Source organism: Molothrus aeneus, chromosome 5, assembly GCF_037042795.1.
Source record: "Molothrus aeneus isolate 106 chromosome 5, BPBGC_Maene_1.0, whole genome shotgun sequence".
Taxonomy (NCBI): Eukaryota; Metazoa; Chordata; class Aves; order Passeriformes; family Icteridae; genus Molothrus; species Molothrus aeneus.
Genome location: NC_089650.1, coordinates 45260915 through 45278200, shown reverse-complemented (window position 1 = coordinate 45278200; position 17286 = coordinate 45260915). Strand labels below are relative to the sequence as shown.

At 37.9% G+C, this 17286-nt stretch overlaps 1 long non-coding RNA gene across 1 annotated transcript in view; it reads left to right on the top strand.

Moving 5' to 3' along the window:
- LOC136557321 (uncharacterized) overlaps positions 1-17286 on the top strand; it is a 44808-nt gene that overhangs the window by 2323 nt on the left and 25199 nt on the right. The window contains exon 2 of the long non-coding RNA XR_010783755.1: positions 7618-7773. This is a non-coding gene — a long non-coding RNA (uncharacterized lncRNA). The remainder of the gene's footprint in view (positions 1-7617; positions 7774-17286) is intronic.

Below are 17286 nucleotides of genomic sequence, written 5' to 3'. Positions count from 1 at the left end.
TGCACAAAAATTGTAGGCTGGCTGATCTGATATGCATGGAGTATTACTCTTCCAGGCGCTGTGCATACATGGGAAAATGAACAAAAATGCTAATTTCCAATCTACTATGCAAACGGTAAAAGATGCCTATTTAGATACATATGCTTTCCTTAGGAAGGGTAAACAGTTCTTTAATTTAATATAGCTGACACTTGAAGATGTGTTTTTCTCTTTTACAAAGAAAATTTTTGCATTGAACAAGTAAATGAGAATTCGAGTAGAAAACATCTTGTTAATGGCGACTAATAAAAACTAATATTGCATGCAATATAATGATATTAAACCTTGTAACTGGTACATAAAGCAAGATAATTCCTATTGTTGCTCTGTCAATGAACATCAAATACGCTCGCATATTAAACACATACTGTCCGACCGGGGATGCTGTTAACCCTGTGTGCGGCCGTTTTCCGAGCACCTGCAAGGCTCGAACGTGACACGCTTTAAGCAGCCCGGACGGGCAATCGCCGCTCCCGGCCCTGGCAGGGGAAGCGAGGAGCGGGGTTTGCCCGCCGGGCGGAGCTGCGGGAGGCGCCGCCGGCCGCTGCCCCCGGGCCCGGTGCCGCCCCGGCAGCGCCGCCGCTCCCCGGCCCGTATCCCCCGGGCACGGAGCCGCTGCGAGCCGCATGGCCCCGTCCCCCGCAGGCCACAGCCCCCGCACACGGATACCTCGGCCATTCTGCCCGGCACCGCGAGTTTGCGGGCGTGTGCCGCAGTGGGGGACCGGGGCCGGCAGCACAGAGGCGCCACCCGCGAGGGAGCTCCTCTCGGGGCTCGGCCGCTCTGCTCTCGCAGAGGGTGATCCGAGGAATAAGCAGCTACCGTTCCACAAAGCCTCTTACGATAAAACTTCGCACGAGCCCTGGCATCCTCTCCTGAGCCTTTTATCACCGGGGCTACTCACTCGGGTTGAACCATCAGTGTTTATCCCTGGTTTTGCTTTCTATTTTAACGACTTGATTTCCCAGCATCGCGAATAAACATCAGCGTCTCTGCAGGAATCCGCTGAGGCTTCCCAGATGCTGTACACAATTAACCTGGTTGCAAATTTAGCAGTCCCAAGTACAGTACTTACTATCTTATCTCGAGTGGGTGGGTATACTGGAAACTCCTGAGCATCTTAGCCACATTCAGTGAGTAAGTAGGCTGAACACAAGAGATCTGTGGAGTAGACGGCTGATCTGAATTTTAACCACACTGTAGTTAATGTTTTTCCCTCTTTATACTTTTTTGTCCTTTTTTTTTTTTTTTCCCTGGGGTAATGGGCGGGAAACAGATTAAATAACACACACACACAATTACAAAGTATAGATACTTTATCCATGGAACTAGTGTATGCTAAATGTCTTCTCTTTTTCTACCCTCAGGATGTAAACAGTGAGTTCAGGCTTTGTGTAAGAGTCCAGTTGCTCTTTTCACTGGAAAGGGAGGATTGGTTGTTGGGGTAATGCATTATTCACTCTTGACTGGGTATATTTTACTTTACAAGACTTCTGCTGCTGTTGTTGCTAAGTCCTTCCAAATTTAAATCAGATTTGGATTTAGGTTCTCTGAGATATTTATTCACGTTCCATGATAAGAAGAGAATTATTTATTGCCATTTTCATTCCCTGAAAATCATGAAAACAATGAGGACATCTGTGTATTTTTTGTACTTAAGTAATTACAGAATTTGAGTGCATTTTTTACACGAGATTTTAGTGAAAGTGTTATTGTGTCTTTAGTAATTTATGGCAAAGATGTATTTCAGATTGTTGGAAGTAGGCAAAGTCCAGATGTGCCCATGTCAGAAAAACATTTTTCTGCCTTACAGAACATGGGGGTAGGATATGTGAATATCATTTGTAAACAGTGTCAGCAAAAGCTGAGTTGCATTTTCAGTAACACCAAGTGTTCATCCATATTAGGCCAAGCATATTAGTTCCTGAAAGAAGTATTTGTTCCTGAATCATCACACATTCGTGTGGATTTTTTGGGTTTTATCGTCCAAATTCAGCTTCACTGCTGTGATTCATACACTCTCTCTACTTTCAAAGCAGAAGAAATTAACAAGAGCTTTCTAAGCAGAATTTTCCATGAACATCACTGGAGAATCTGTTAAAAAACTGATGGTATCATGTGGCCAATGGAAAGAAGTCTATGAATGTAGAGAAATATCTGGATAAACAATAGTATCCTCTTAAAAAAAAAAAAAAAAACAACCATCAAGTAGTTTTGCTCTGTCAAACAATTCCTTGCAAATAACACAATCAAAATATCTTGGCAATTTTTTTTTCAGAAATATTTTTCTGTTTGTTTATTTTTACTCAATAAAACAATTTCATTTTGGGCCATATAATATTCTGGAAATTTCTCCAGCAGCTGTCAAGCAGCTTGTTGGAATGATTTCTGTCTCATTATTCAACCAGCTTGAAGGTTTTCACTCTTGTGGTATTTGGCAGGGCAAATATTTTCAATACCTGCAACTGACCATCTTATTAACTGTGAAAAATTTCACTTGAACAATAAACAGTGTTCTGCCAAAGAATCACAGCAAGTTATTCCAAAGTGCATTACTCAATCAAAAATCTTGGGCAGCATTCATATGACCTCTGCCTGCTCTCAAAATGTTGCATTTTTTTCCCTCCAGAATTCTCTATTGAGTAATATGGGTTGGTTTTGGAAAGACAATGAGAGTTTCAGCAAAGCAGTTATTATATTTGGGATAATGATATTCAAAGGGACTCACCTTGCAACCTTTATATGCACAAGCAGTTAAATGTTACTTATATAGGGACAACAGAGACTACTTGTATGTATAAGGTTTTCAGGGTCACACTCAAAGGCTCCAGATAAGACAAAGCATTTAAAAGTAGAAATTGGGTATGTATTTTGCTGAATAGAGCTGGAGTTCTGATCTGGGGCCATAAATGACGTGGTGGTGGACGGTCCTGGAGTTCAAGGCTTTTGTAGGAGTCCTACTTTGTGTTTTCAATGCCAAATGAACAAAGTATTTGGAAAAAGGGGATATGTGAGAAACAAGAAGATAGAAATGTATCAAAAGGTGAATACAGAAGAGTAATAAGGACCTTACTTCCAGGTCTTTCAGTTAGGCTTCTCCAGGGTTAAGGAAAGCTAAAAAAGATGCTAAGCTTCTTGTACAGCTCCTATACACTAAGATTTCTTTCAAGGAAATTTTTGCCATTGACATCAAAGTTTTCCACAGAAATAATTTGTTTGTAAAAACTTTTCCTAGGACAGAATCTCAGTTTCAGGAGAGGACTTCAGGACTGGAACAGAAAGAGCCTTTCATCATACCGCTTTGCTATAGGCAGACCAGGGCACCATCTGATCTACAGATGCCCTAATCCCCATTGGCTAATCTGTGCTGCACTGTCTCTCTCCCTCTCTATCTTTTTTTTTTTTCTTTTTTTTTTTTCTTAATGGGAAACAATTTTATTTTATTTCCTTGAGGAGCCAAAAGTTTTCAGATAATTTCAAATGTTTCATGCAGAGGAATTCCTACTTTCCTGCCAGCCTTTCCTGTATGACTTGGAAATCTGAAGGAACTTTATGCTTGCATAAAAGGTTCCCAAAAGGATAAGATTTGGCTGCTGGGAAGCAGACAAAATATTTTGCCAATTACTTTATTTTTTAATTATTAAATTGCTCAAAGGTTAACAAATTGGGATATAGCTTTTTCCAAATTAATAAAGAACAAACAAACAAAAAAATGAAACCAAAAACTACCAAAACACCAAAAACAATATGAGCATTAATTTGTCCTGTATTGCAGAAACAGTTTGCACCATAAGGTCAATACTCCAAATCTGTTATCTGGGGATGTATTACTTAGCCATAAACATTAATTCAGAACTGCAGTGAGGCATAGCAGTGTATCAAACTTGACCGCATCCTTGGATAATTTGTAAATGACAGAAAGGCAATCAAAAAATGCAATTAATTTTTGCCTCTTTCAATTCAAAAGGTAACTCCCACTGTTTGAGCACATAGCCTACATTACTGAAGAGCTTACTTGTGCTATCTAAGTAGCAAAACAAATAAGAATTAACTTTTTCCTCTCCTGGAAAGGGAGGGACTCAGGGACTCAGACTGATGTATATCTACTATGTTAAAAAAGCAAACATTTATATAGTTGCATAGATTCTGAATAAAATTCAGTTGTGGTGAAAGCTATTGCATCCCCTGATGATGTCAATAGAGAGACAATCCTGCTCACCCTGCCTTTAATGTCTGTGTTTAAGAGCTAAAGAAACAAAAAATAGTGTTAGGCATTATAAACAACCAGGAGATAAGAAACACTCAGGAGCTGAGATTTTTTGCTGTTGGTGGATGGAGAAAACCCAGTGTGTGTGCTGTGTTAGCTCAAAGTATGTCTTTAATAATGCACTGGAACATAGATAGAAACTTCTTCCTGGAACACTTATCTGGAAACATGGTAAAAGGCACAGGCTCTTGCCATTGTTTCCAAAATACAGAATGCCAAGTGGGAGAGTGCCTCAGCCCTAGGAAGCCCAGTAGCATCTTGGCATTAGAAGCTCTCCCTTAGTTATGCTAAAGGGAGAGTTCCTGAAACTAGAGCTCTGCCTGGCTTGGTTCCTTCTGGGCATCCCTCCACTTTGGGGAAGGTGAAACATGATCCCCATGGATGACAGCATTCCTCCAAGCAGATTGCAAAAGCTGCCCTGCCTGCTTAGGCTATGAAATGGCTGGAAGCCTTGGAAGAGATGCAAACCAGGGAGCAATAAAAATCTGACTAAGCTTCACATCTAGGCTGCCAGGTAGGAGGGGACTCTTTGGAACTCATGCTCAGAAGCAAGAGACAAGGGACGATTGGGTTTTTCCTCTCTTTGCTGCAAGGACTTGTTGCCATTGAGTGCTGTCTTTCTTAAGTCATCTTGCAGCCATCTGGCTGAAATACTGTAGGGTTTGGGGGTTTTTCCACATAACTGGCCCCTAGTCATTCTGAAGCATCAACATCATTTCCTTCTGTTCAGCTATTTGTTTCTTACTCAGCTAGGCCAATGCTGGAAATCATGTTCACGCAGATTTTCCTTCTTCTTTGATATCATCATTCAAAGTTCCACTCTGACGAAATGCTAAAAAATGAACAGAGCTTCCACCAAAGACATACATTTGTATGCTTTTTGAGATATAATTCATGGCACCATATGGCATTATCCTTACCACAAAGATGATTCACTGCTGTGGGAAATAAATACCAGTGTTCAAAAATATCTTGCCTGACTTGTTGAGAAGTAATTCCAGGCCCTAAAAATTCCTTCACATCACACTGCACAAAAGGAGGCATTATGTTACTGATATGACTATGGGTCTAGGTGAGAGGGAAAAAAGGAAAGATAGATTGTTGGAATAAGGATCTGTCTAACATATAACACCTGCACACACACAAGTCCCACACCTACTGGCACAGAAGTAAGTGACTGAGAGAGGAGCACTTATCTGAGCAGTGAAGACAGAAGTTGGGGAAAAGTGATTGCAGCAAATCCCATGGCAAAGCAAGATACCACTATTGATACTATTACTGATTAAACACTGTCAGCTCCTCTGCAAATTCCTGGTAATTTCAATGGCTCTGTAGTAAGGCCATAGGTCCGAGAATTTCAGAGAAATAGTGGTGCAGTAAGACCCACTGTTCTGAGCCCACCATAACATCTGTGCTTTTCACAGATTTAATTCATTTTGCTGTTTTAAACTTCTCTCTGCTTTTCCACTGTCTAAATAAAAAAAAAAAAAATAAAAGTGATAAAATGGAGAAGGAAAGAACAGAAAGATATGGAAAAAGAAGGTGGGGGGCAAGAAGATGACCACCTGCACTTTTTATATTGCCATTACTGTTGAAAACAGCAGCATTTGGCATCACACAGAACATTTCTGTCACTATGTTTTTCACTGTACTTGAAGACTGTTTCAGAAAAATGTTTCAGATTAAAATGTCAATGTTTGTGCTCAACTGGGCCCAGGTCTATGGGTTTAGAAGTATTTTTCCATGGATTCCTGATCTCACATTCTTCATTCTGCATGGCTGCAAGTCATGCCTCGTAAAGGTGAGAATGTGGCATAACTGTGCAGACTTTAAACCACAGCTCTTTCTGGTATGCTTTTAGTTTTATGTATAGCCAAATGTATGGCCAAATTCTAGTTACTTTGGTTGGTTCCATGGGTTGACCCAACCCGACTAAGGGAAATTTAACAGAATCTGGGCTTCAAAGTAAAATACACACACTTTGAAGCACAATTGTATTCATTGCTCCATTCAGGTGACTTTAACAGAAAGTTACCTTTATATTATTTTTATTTAGTATATTATTTATAATTAATTAAAAATATTTTATAAAATATATTATTCTTAGATGTATAACATTTATATTAAAATAAAAGAGTTTCAAGATATTTAAAAGTTCAATCAGAGAGTAACATATTATAATGGATAGCAGACTTCATAGTGGTTTTTGTATTTTAAAACCTTGTGTAACCATATAGCATTTGATGAAGAAAGCTATTTCTGCCTATACTGCAGAGTACTGATGCAGTTACTGTTGCAAGCAAAGTGGAGTGTTATCAGAGCTACAGACTAAAACCTTGAGTCACCCATCAGTGTTTCTGTTGGCATGTAAACTGCAGTCATTTCTGTGATGAGAAACAAAAGACAAAAATGGAGTATTTTTGAAGTGTACCAATGAGTTTTTAACACTTAGAAATCTGTTATAACTTTGCAATGTTACATTATTTTATAGCCTTTAAAATACTCATTTTATTAGTAATACCTTAATCATCCTTTGTGAATGAATGGAATCAATATCAAACAAAATGAGATTTCATATGACACTTTAATTTCTCTTTTTATGTTTGAGCCTTCATTGCTTTTTACTTTTCTAGTTTCTAATCAATTTCCCCCAATGCTTTCCTCAATTTTGGGAATGGAACATTAAAATAATTTCATATTTAATTAAATTACAAAGCCCCAGTAAGAACTTAACACCCAATAAATAGAATCTAAATAAAGCAGTTATTGCTCAAAGGTAATTTTTATGTATTTCTCGTGAAATAGATGATGGTGTATTTTTGCTGGCTTTCAGTGCAAATCTTTTGCATAATCACAAAGTAAAACAATCTATCTTTAAGATTCATTTGTGATTCAATTTTAATATGAATTGTTAAATTGTTATTTCCATTTGCCTTTAATTTGTGCCTTTTTGAACATCTTTGCTGCAACAAGTTGCCATTGCTGTTTGTCCAAATAACAGCATTGCAGGAGTGGTAATTGCAGAACAGATGAGAAAATTACCTATAATACCTCACCTACACACTTCCCTAATTTCCAAATTAAACTCAGTCCTGTATCTTCTCTGTGGGAAATCTCTAGTCATTTTGAGCCTTTCTTCACTACACACACTGATGGCCCTTCTCTCAGCTCCCTTCACTGCTCCTGTGCTACCTGAAAATGAGTGCTATTCTTCTGCATTCCTCCCTGTGTCACATATGACACTTCACAAATCCCACTGATCTTTCAGCTTTTTTTGTCGAGATACAGATTTCCCCATCTTTCTTTCACAGGTCACAGGATTTTGAGCTTCTCCTTCACTGAAATACCTTGTCACAAAGACAGCATGGCCACCCTTTTTTCTCACTCTGCCTCCAGGCCCTCCTTATGGCCTGCAACTGTGGTCTCTGAAGCAATGCCTGAGCTGGATGTGGAGATTTACATGGAAGGTGAGCATTTGCTCTTATTCTTTTCTAAAAATTTATTTTAGCCCAATGAAATGCCATCTCGGAACCCCTCTTGCTCCCATGAGTTTTCTGTGTAGGTGGGATCTCACTTTGAGGCTACAATGCACCTTCCTTTTCTTCTGAGATGGGGAAGAACCTTTGTGTTCATTCTGCCCAATTTTCATGCTGCCCACTTCACTGATGAAGCTAAGAGAGGAAGGAACCTGCCATGAGAAGTTTCTTCATGTTTATCTTCTCTTTGTTTGTAGCTGGCCTTGAATGATAGGAGGTGAATAGCTTCTCCTGGCTCAGAGAGGTCACTGCAGAATGCCGTGAATGTTCTCCATTGGCAAAAGGGAAGAGATTTTCTCTAAAGCCGCCTATATTACTCCTACTTTGTAGAAAAAGAGGGTTTTACTCTATGATACTGCATTACCACCCCTTCAATAAAATTTGAAAATCTGCAAACTTCCTAATCCTTGCACAAGCACTTAGCCATGAGGTTTTTACTGCTACTAATAGGAGTCTTTCAGCTAAATCTCTACATGTCTCTGTAATTACCTACACAAGAAGTAATGTTCTGTAATACCATTCAATCTCTATTTTCATGTCATGCCACAGTCTAATATTCCTCAGCCCATAGCAAATATGCCTTCAGAAAATAGCTTGAGATAGGACAAAATAAGATCCACATTCAAGTGAGAAGCACTCAGTGAAACAGACTCCTGTCTAGTGACTTGATACGCCAGACCATAAGGATATAAAAAGTGCAGGGATGGTTTGTGCCAGATACAGTCTCTGGTTGGAAGATTTGGTTCTAAAAACCCATGGGAAAAAGAACTTGTTCTATTCATTGAATGGAAAAAAGCCAAGATATTTGAAATAAAATAGAAACTATTTGAACTATATATACCCTTCACTTTATTTCCAATCAAGCCTACCACTGGATGTCTATAGAACAAACCCAAAACACACAGAAAAGTGAAATGTACAGCCCAAATTGGAGAAGCAGCTCATAGGAAAGACACTGATTTGCAATCTTCCTTCGGTCTCGCAGAGCTTTCTACATTGTCGGAGATATTACAGTGAGCTTCAAAAGCCAGCCTAGAGAGCAGGTTTTTAGTTCCAGGGTCTCCTTAACTTTCCTTGTTTCATATGGGATACAAGAAGCAAGATGACATTTGTTCTAAAATGATTGACTGAGGATTTCACTGGAGGTCTTTTGCAATTGACCTTCTGAGAGAAAAGCAGAGAGATTTGAAAGGACAGAGCAGGAAATCTTTTCCTACCCATCGTCCACTTACATGGGACTGCCTGTGAGTGGGTGAAACAGAGGTAAAACAAATTAACAGTTTGCAAGAAAGTTATAAGTCAGAAAAGTTGCTTTAGCTGTACATTGAATGACCTTTTAAGAGGCAACCCATTCCCACAAGATAGAGCACTTTGTACCAACTCATGGAATAGCAGACATTAAATCAGTGCAGAAAGATTAAAAAATATTAAATGACAGTAAATGCTAATCCACAAACATCTGTGGAAAATAGACCTTCACAAACTGAATTTACGTACTTATAAATTTGGTTAAGAACCATAAGTATTTTAAAAAATGCAAGCTTTATAAGTTACTTGACTTCACAATATCCTGAGACTTTCTAAAGTTGCAAGCAAAGGCATAGATAAATAAATAATCTTAAATAATAAATAATATTAAGCCCTAACAAATTGGAAACATTGCCTTGATAATGTCAGTGGTACAAAAGAACCAACTACATTGCCTAATTTTTCAGATAAATAAAAAAATGTGTTTTGAAATGGCTAAATATTAATTCATACACATGAGAAAAATGCAGACCATACCTAGAGAATGAGAAACTTCTCCAAGAGAAAAAAATTACTATGAAGGTTGGTGTGTTATTCTATCTGCATCCTGGATGTTTCACATTGCTATATTTTCCTTTAGAGGGTTAATAGGACCCTCATTTACATATATTGTAACTTAAGAAGCAGAAGTTGCACTTTGTAGCATATCACAACTATTTAAATATTTGTCCAGTTCAGCTTTCTAAAATTAAGGAAATGTGTTGGAAAATTAGAGAAAAACCTGGAAAATGAATTTGAAAAATATATCTTCCAGCACAAGGTTCAAGAGACACTGTCAACTTAATTTATCAAGAGATAAGTTAATCACAGTCCTTAAATACCTACATGGGAAACAGAAATTTCATAATAAGATGGCCCTTCAACAGAGCTAACAAAAATGTAATAATATCCAATAGCTTGAAATTGAACCTTGACAAAATTAGGCTCAAAATTAGGTGCATTTTTTTAACAGTAATGGTACTGAGCCACTACAATAATATACCAAAGACTTCCATAGATTTTTCAAGGAACTTTTCAATAACATTCTATTTTTAAAGGATTGGATATATTTCAAACATTGTTTATCTCAGAAAAATCCATCAGCCTTTTTTAGCAGGTCATCCTGTGTTATCAAACCAATACCCATGAGCTGTACATTTTGTAGAACTCATGAGAAGGACCCAAATATTTTTATATTTAAAAAATTAGTCTTCCAGGACTAGTAATGATAGCTGCAGATGGTACATGGACTTTAAATTTCAGATAAATTCAAGCAAAACATTTCAAGAGGTAGCTATGAAGTAGCTGCCTGAATCACTTGATATGCAACAAAATAGGAAAACAATGTAGGATCTTGTTGTCTTAATGCCACATACAGAAAGCAGACAAACAAGCTGACTAGATGTTTCTTTATTGACAGCAAAATCTAGTGTGGTAATTCAGATGATGAATATCCATGTGATTTTCCTCTGACTTAGGGCCTACTATCAGATGTTTCTAACTAAGGAGCTCCAAAATTATATAGGAGCCCAGGCTGTTATAAAGAATTATTTTGAAGCATCAAGAGAATGATGGTAATGGTAAAACATGTATTTCTACTGGTGAAACCAGATGAGCTCCAAAATAGCACTTATATGCAAAAACACCCCACAATTAAATCAAATTCAGACAATTAAGATAGTGACCTCCAAAACCACCCCACCTGTTATCAGATCTGAGAGGCTGCAGATAACTCCACTTTTTTTTCAAAAAAAAGTCATTATGTTGGAGGAATTCTGCTAGGTTCATGATTGCTGCCGTTCTCAGAGGGAGCACAGCACCACAGCACTAGGTAACTGTCCCCATCTTTAAGGCCATTTCAGTTCAAAAATCTGCTCTGAGGATTTTACTGTGACTTTATAGGAGATGTGGGTTTAGTTATCTTGAAATGGAGAATTCATCTCAGGTTACCCACCTCTTACATGGCTGCTCTAACAACAGGCTATTGTACAAAAGACTGTTTATTTTCCTAAAGAATTGAAAATGTCTGTCACTTATAACTGAAGGCCTGACCCGGTTACCAAATCACACTGTGTGCATCTGGCATGAGAATCCCAGCCATGCAGAAACTCCTTAATCCTGGACAAAGACACCATCTTGAATAACTCTTTGTTATTTTATATTAGGGAGCTAATTAACATTTTCTGTTCACTCCCTCGCGTCCTCACCCAAATCAGATGTGCAGAATATCATGCATCCCAGAGTTAAGTACCCAACTCCTCATTTGACACAAGAAATCTCTGAATATCGTATCACTATGTCCCACTAGGACTCTACTACATCTTATGTGGTGAGATAGGTCAGAGCATATCAAGACAAGCTGGCCAGCAAGGGCTGCCTTGAGAGAGTGGGAAAAGAAAGAAAACATTTGTTGGAATGTATCAAAGAACGGATCTACATTTAAAAAAAACCAACAAAACAAACGAAGCTCACACAAAACTAAACAAACAAAAAACTCACACATTCTTTTTTTTTCCTTTTGTTAGGTAAGTTTTATTCAGGATCATCTGCTCCCCATCCAATTTGCCACATCAGGAATGAGGAGGTTTAAGGGTTTATTAAAATAGCCTACTTATATGGTTACTGGAAGAGAAGGTTTCTGTTTCAAAAAAATCTGAATCAGATCAAAAGAATAATGGTAAAACACCCTTTCCTAATCATGCCAAATCAAGAGCAAGATTCCAGCAATAACTACAGAAATCAGACCAATGTCATACTGATTTAGAAAATGGAAAAGCTAGACGAAATTGGGTGAAAAAGAGGATATGATTTCTAGGAATCATGAAAAATTCTAGTCAATCTTATAAATCTAACCTAAGATATTATAAAAATATAACAGTTTTAAGCTTTAAATGAACACTGGAGGAATTCATACTCAAGGTAAAAGGCAAGACTTAAGAACTCAAGAATAAAGTAAGCCATAAGTTTTCTTCATCTCCTGATTCACCAGTTCTAATTTGGAACTGCAGTTCCAAGTAAGAAATGAGAAAAAAAAATACTGGAAAAGGTAATAATTTAATCAGTATAGCAAACTGAATTTTTAAAAATTTCAGAGGAGGGCAGTCTGTCTTCCAGTCAGATCACTCAGTATAAGCAAACACTATATTGTTGTTTGGATAAAGGAGCAGTGGAAACTTGGTGCTAGACCAAGATGAGAATTATTTTATATGGTCCTTTTCCAAGGGAAAACTGCAAAATTTTAATGTAGGAGTTTCTCCAATGAAACATACAGATACTTCAAAAGTATGTACATTATATGTCAACTATGCACAATTGTTTTAAAGTATTTTGTGAACAGTTTTGCCTTTTCTTCATGTCATAAATTCCTACTTCATTGTAACTGCAAATATATAAAAGATAACCATCAACCAAAACATCTTCATATGAGCTACACAGTTTTTAACACTTTTACTTCCTAGAAAAATAAAGTACTTTTGTTTATGACAGCCCTTTTTCTTGATACAGTCTTTGTTCCACAGCAGAAGACTTTTGAGGGACTTTGGAATTTTTCATGAAATGGAAAGTTTGCATCCCAATCAAAAGTGGGAGTTAAGGATTTGCTGCATTCTGGTATTCTGGGCGTGTCAGTTTACTGGGCATAAGTGGTCCATTTGTGTATTTGGTATTCTAATTTGCTGACATAATGTATGCATATAATGTCTTTACCTTGAATGGATATGGTAAAAATAAGAACAAGGGGGGAGTCACACAGAGATAAGTCAACTTTTAAACTGCTGCAGGGGCACCACTGAGTGTGCTGGAATCGCTCGAGGCAGTGGAACAGAGAAATCCAGTCCAGCTCTAGAGACCTGACATGCCCAGAAAGAGGGGCTGGAGCCATGTCAGTGCTCCATATGGGCTAATGCATGGATGCCTTGGCAGGGCTGATTAATCCAGGCAGAATTAATGTGGCCACCTCATTTCTAATGTTTGAACTGGCTCTGTGGACAGCGCCATTGCACTCAGTTCTCCTCAGATTTGTGTGAGCAGTCCAGTAACCCCTAAAGCAGCATTGCTAGGAACTGTCATAATAGGTTTCTTCTGCATTTTTAAGAACAGATAAGGAGGCCCCTTTATGCTTTGCAAGTCTATTAGTGAAAGTTGAAAAACTGTTTTGCAGCTGGTATGAAAATATTTGAAGTGGTCTTGACCAGTACAAAAAAAATCACTCTGCACCAAACAAAAAAACTCTTGCTTTTATACTATTGCCCCTTTACCTGAGGAGAGCAATATTTGAAAATGGTTGAGATCCTGAAATACAGGTAATGTCTAATGTACAGCCCCAAATTAGTCCTGGCAGAGAAGCATGCAATCTTAACTGTATGCAATACTCAGTGGATGAACAGCACAGCCATCAGAAGACAGGGCTGGCACATGCAGTGTCCTGCTTTGATGAAAATGTCTATTGCTGTGCTCTGTGCTAACTGCAATTTCCTAGAGACTGGAATTTTTATGCTAGATAGATCACACTGTTAGAGTTCAGTTGGAAGCTTATAAAGTCCTGGGTTGCCAAGGCCACGTCATCATTCAATTGCTTTGCCATCTGCTAATATCTGTCTATGACAATCCCAGGTGAATTCCTAAATATAGTAATGATCTGAAAACTTGTGGCCATGTTTCTTCAATGAGAGAAGACTGAACCGGAACATTTTGGTAAAGAACCTCATAACTGTGAATAAGTAAAAAAAACAAAAAAAAAACCAGTGATAATAATAACTGTGTGGCCTTATTTACAAAATAATCCAAATAAAATATAAAAATATTGAAAATTTTATCCCAGAATTATTTTTCCTGATGGCCTGCCATAGAATGTGGCATTTTAATATTGTGGAATAGTGATATAGCTTGTCTTAAAAAGGGGGAATGTAGGCTGATATAAATATACTTGAAGGACTTGAACATTCAGGAAGAAAATAATTGTTTCCTCTCACTAGCCAAAGTAAGAGGAGAATCTGTCTGCTACTGGTTGTGAAAAGTGCAACTTGGCTGTCTTAATTACCAAAAAATAGTCAATCTGAAGCTGTAGGAATCAGTCTCCATTTGACAGCACAATTAACTAATTGCCTTATAGCATTCACTTCTGTTTTGTTGAGTACCTTCCTCGGAATGGTGGGGATGCTCCCTAAATTCTGACCACTTGAGAACAGCTTCTGGAGCTCCCTGGAGAGCCCGTCCTTGTGGTCAGGTATAGAGGGAGCCAAACATGGGAGAGAACTTCCCAGAGAGAGGGGATACAGTTCACTCTGGGAAGAGAGGCAATGGCATAGAGCAGCAAGGCTGCCGCTTAAATCTCTTCCCCTGTCAGCAGTTCCATTAATGATTTTGAGCCTTTCTGGAAGCCTGCTGAAGCCGATGGAAGCCCTCTTCATGAGTTCATTGTTGTTTGGACTGGTGTCTCGAAATCACTTTCATGTCCTAAGCTCTCATTGGAAGACTTTTGATGCTGTTTTATCAGATTATCTGCTTCACTTTTTCTTGGAAAAAATTAGGTGTGACTTTTGCTGTGTGCTGTAAACTTCTTATATGAAATGAAATCCAGAATACTTATTTTTTTAGCAAAGGAAATATAGTTATGAACCAACTCAAAACAGCTTCTGAGGCTTGTTTCTGTTTTTTTAATATAATTTATAACATTTTAAAATTTGCTTTAAGTTTGATTCCCAAAATTACACTTACTCTCCTCTAAAAATTGCCATTGTTCTTTGGCTATGCTTATAGTGCAAAATTATTCACTCCATTTCTGGTTAGAAAAGCTGGAATGAAATGATCTTTCAGAACAGTGTACCTTTTTTATGTTTCCAGTATTAACTAACCACTCAGGGTGTGATCTTTTTGAAATCAGAGGATTTTCTATTATACAGGAGTGGAAATATTTAGCTTCTCTCTCCTCTCTCAGAAAACAAACCACATCCTGGAAAAAGAAATGTTTTACACAGAATTTATACATGATAAGAAATTCATTCCACAAGTGGAGTAAGACCTTTTAAAGACCTTTATCTACCTCACAGAATAAATCTGATATGCCTTACAAACCATTATGTGATCTCTTCCTCTCATTGCATGCAGATGCAGCTCCCTCTCCTAAGTGCTAACACCGTAATTTCCATTCCAGTGATGAAATTGGGTGTGGAAGGGGAGAAGTTTGTTCTAATGCACTTGTATATGATTACATACTGGATTGTAAAAATTTAACATTTAGTTTGCTTCTTCTAATAAGCTTTTCAAAGCGTAATAAATCTGAGTATCTTAAAACATCTGTTTGCTCTGGAAGATCAGTCAGTAGGGTTGGGCATCCTGCTGGTGGGGCTGCTGAGACTGTTTAAAGAGCCTGGTTGATACTTGCAGTGCATATTACAAAAGAGCTATTCTTTAGAAAACTTTTGATTTGCACAGCTTGCAAACACAGGATCTTGAGATTGAGCTTTATCTGTGCAAACTGTTTCTCTAGAAGTTCTTCTGGAATTTTTCTTAACAAAGTGTATCAGAGATGCTTGAAAGGCAAGACCCTATCAGCAATATAAGATTAAAAAAAAATCACACAGTCTTTCTTTTGTGCTGTGCCTGAATGGGGCTTCTGGCACTTCTGATTAAGGGGCATCTTGCCAGGTGCAGAAGGTTCAACAGGGTTGGCCCTCAACATATAACTGCTGTGTGCCCCCAGAGAACTTACATTCTGACAAGCGCTGGTCAGGGCAGATACCAGTTGCATTTATTTCTGCATTGCAAAACCTTCTGCTCTAAAGCAACCTTAAAGTGCCTCTTGTTTTTTCACTCCTGTGTGGTGATGAAATACAATCTGATGCAGTACCCAGTAAGGCAAACTTAATCCAGCAAAAAGATTCCATAATAAAATCTTTCAGAGCCAACCACTCACACTGTAAAGCCCCTCTGGAGTTGTCTGATGATACAAATCAGGCATAGCAGAGCAGACACTGCTGACCATGGAGTTTCTACCCAGAGCATCTGCAGCATTTTGCCTCCCTGGCTCTGCTTAAGTAGACAATGTGATGTGGTGGAAACCAGTTTTGTGAACATAAAAAGTGAAGCTTACAATTTTTTTTGAGTTCATATGGGCATTCACACAAAGGAAAGAAATTAAATAGACAATTTCAAAGTTTTTATTTTTCCAAAATTATATGTATTGCTTGTCAGAAAACTTGACAAACAACAGCACATTTAATGTCATGGAGGTAATTCCCACTGCTTATTGTTTTGTATTTCTAGGTCAAAATCAGCACCACAAATTTTTTAAAACCAATAAGGCAGAAAAATAAAGCTTTTTGTCACATACTTGTATTATAAAACATTCTTCCTACACTTTTTAATGCATAAAGATGACATTTTGATGATTTTATAGAGGGCTTTGGGGCCACCTTTATTTCACATTTATTTTCATTTATTTATTTTGGTGGTTCTTTCAAATACTGGATCTAAAAACCTTTCATGTGAATTCTAGAAATTTGTGAGTTAAAGGACAATCAAATATTTCTGAAGCTGGACAGTAGCAGTTAAGATACACAAAAAAATTGGGAAAGGTTTAATTCACAGCACTGAGAAGGTTAAATAATGCATTTGTTTATCTAAAACAAAATTATCCTAATTTGCTAAAGATACCAAGAAAACATGTGATGTAGGAAAAGATGTATTACCAGGGAACTGTAGTGGAGGTCTGGTAGAACCTAACTCCATTAATTTCTGCCCTGTGGCTGTGGAGGGAGTTAGAGTGGGTTTGGAGATGTCCTGAGTTCTACCAGAGCAAATAAAAAAACCCAGAACCCTGCAACTTCCTCTGCATTTCCCTAATTTTCACTGTGTTCCAGAGCAAGTGAGAGATAGTGAAAGGTGCGGTTCAAAATGATAGTGGGAACAACCCAAACTTTATAATTAGGATAACGGTGAAAACAGGCTTACTTGATTTGCCTAGCAGAACTTGTGTAAGCACCTCCCAAAACAATTACTGCAAGCTGCTTTTTATCTGGACTCTGTTGAAGCAGAGACAAGAGAAAGGCAGATGGATACAAATAAAGCAAATCAATATTTCAGGATTTTCAATATGAGTATCCTAACTCAGTTCCCAAATATCAGTAGTAAAAGAAAACAACCCCTTATCAGAGTCAA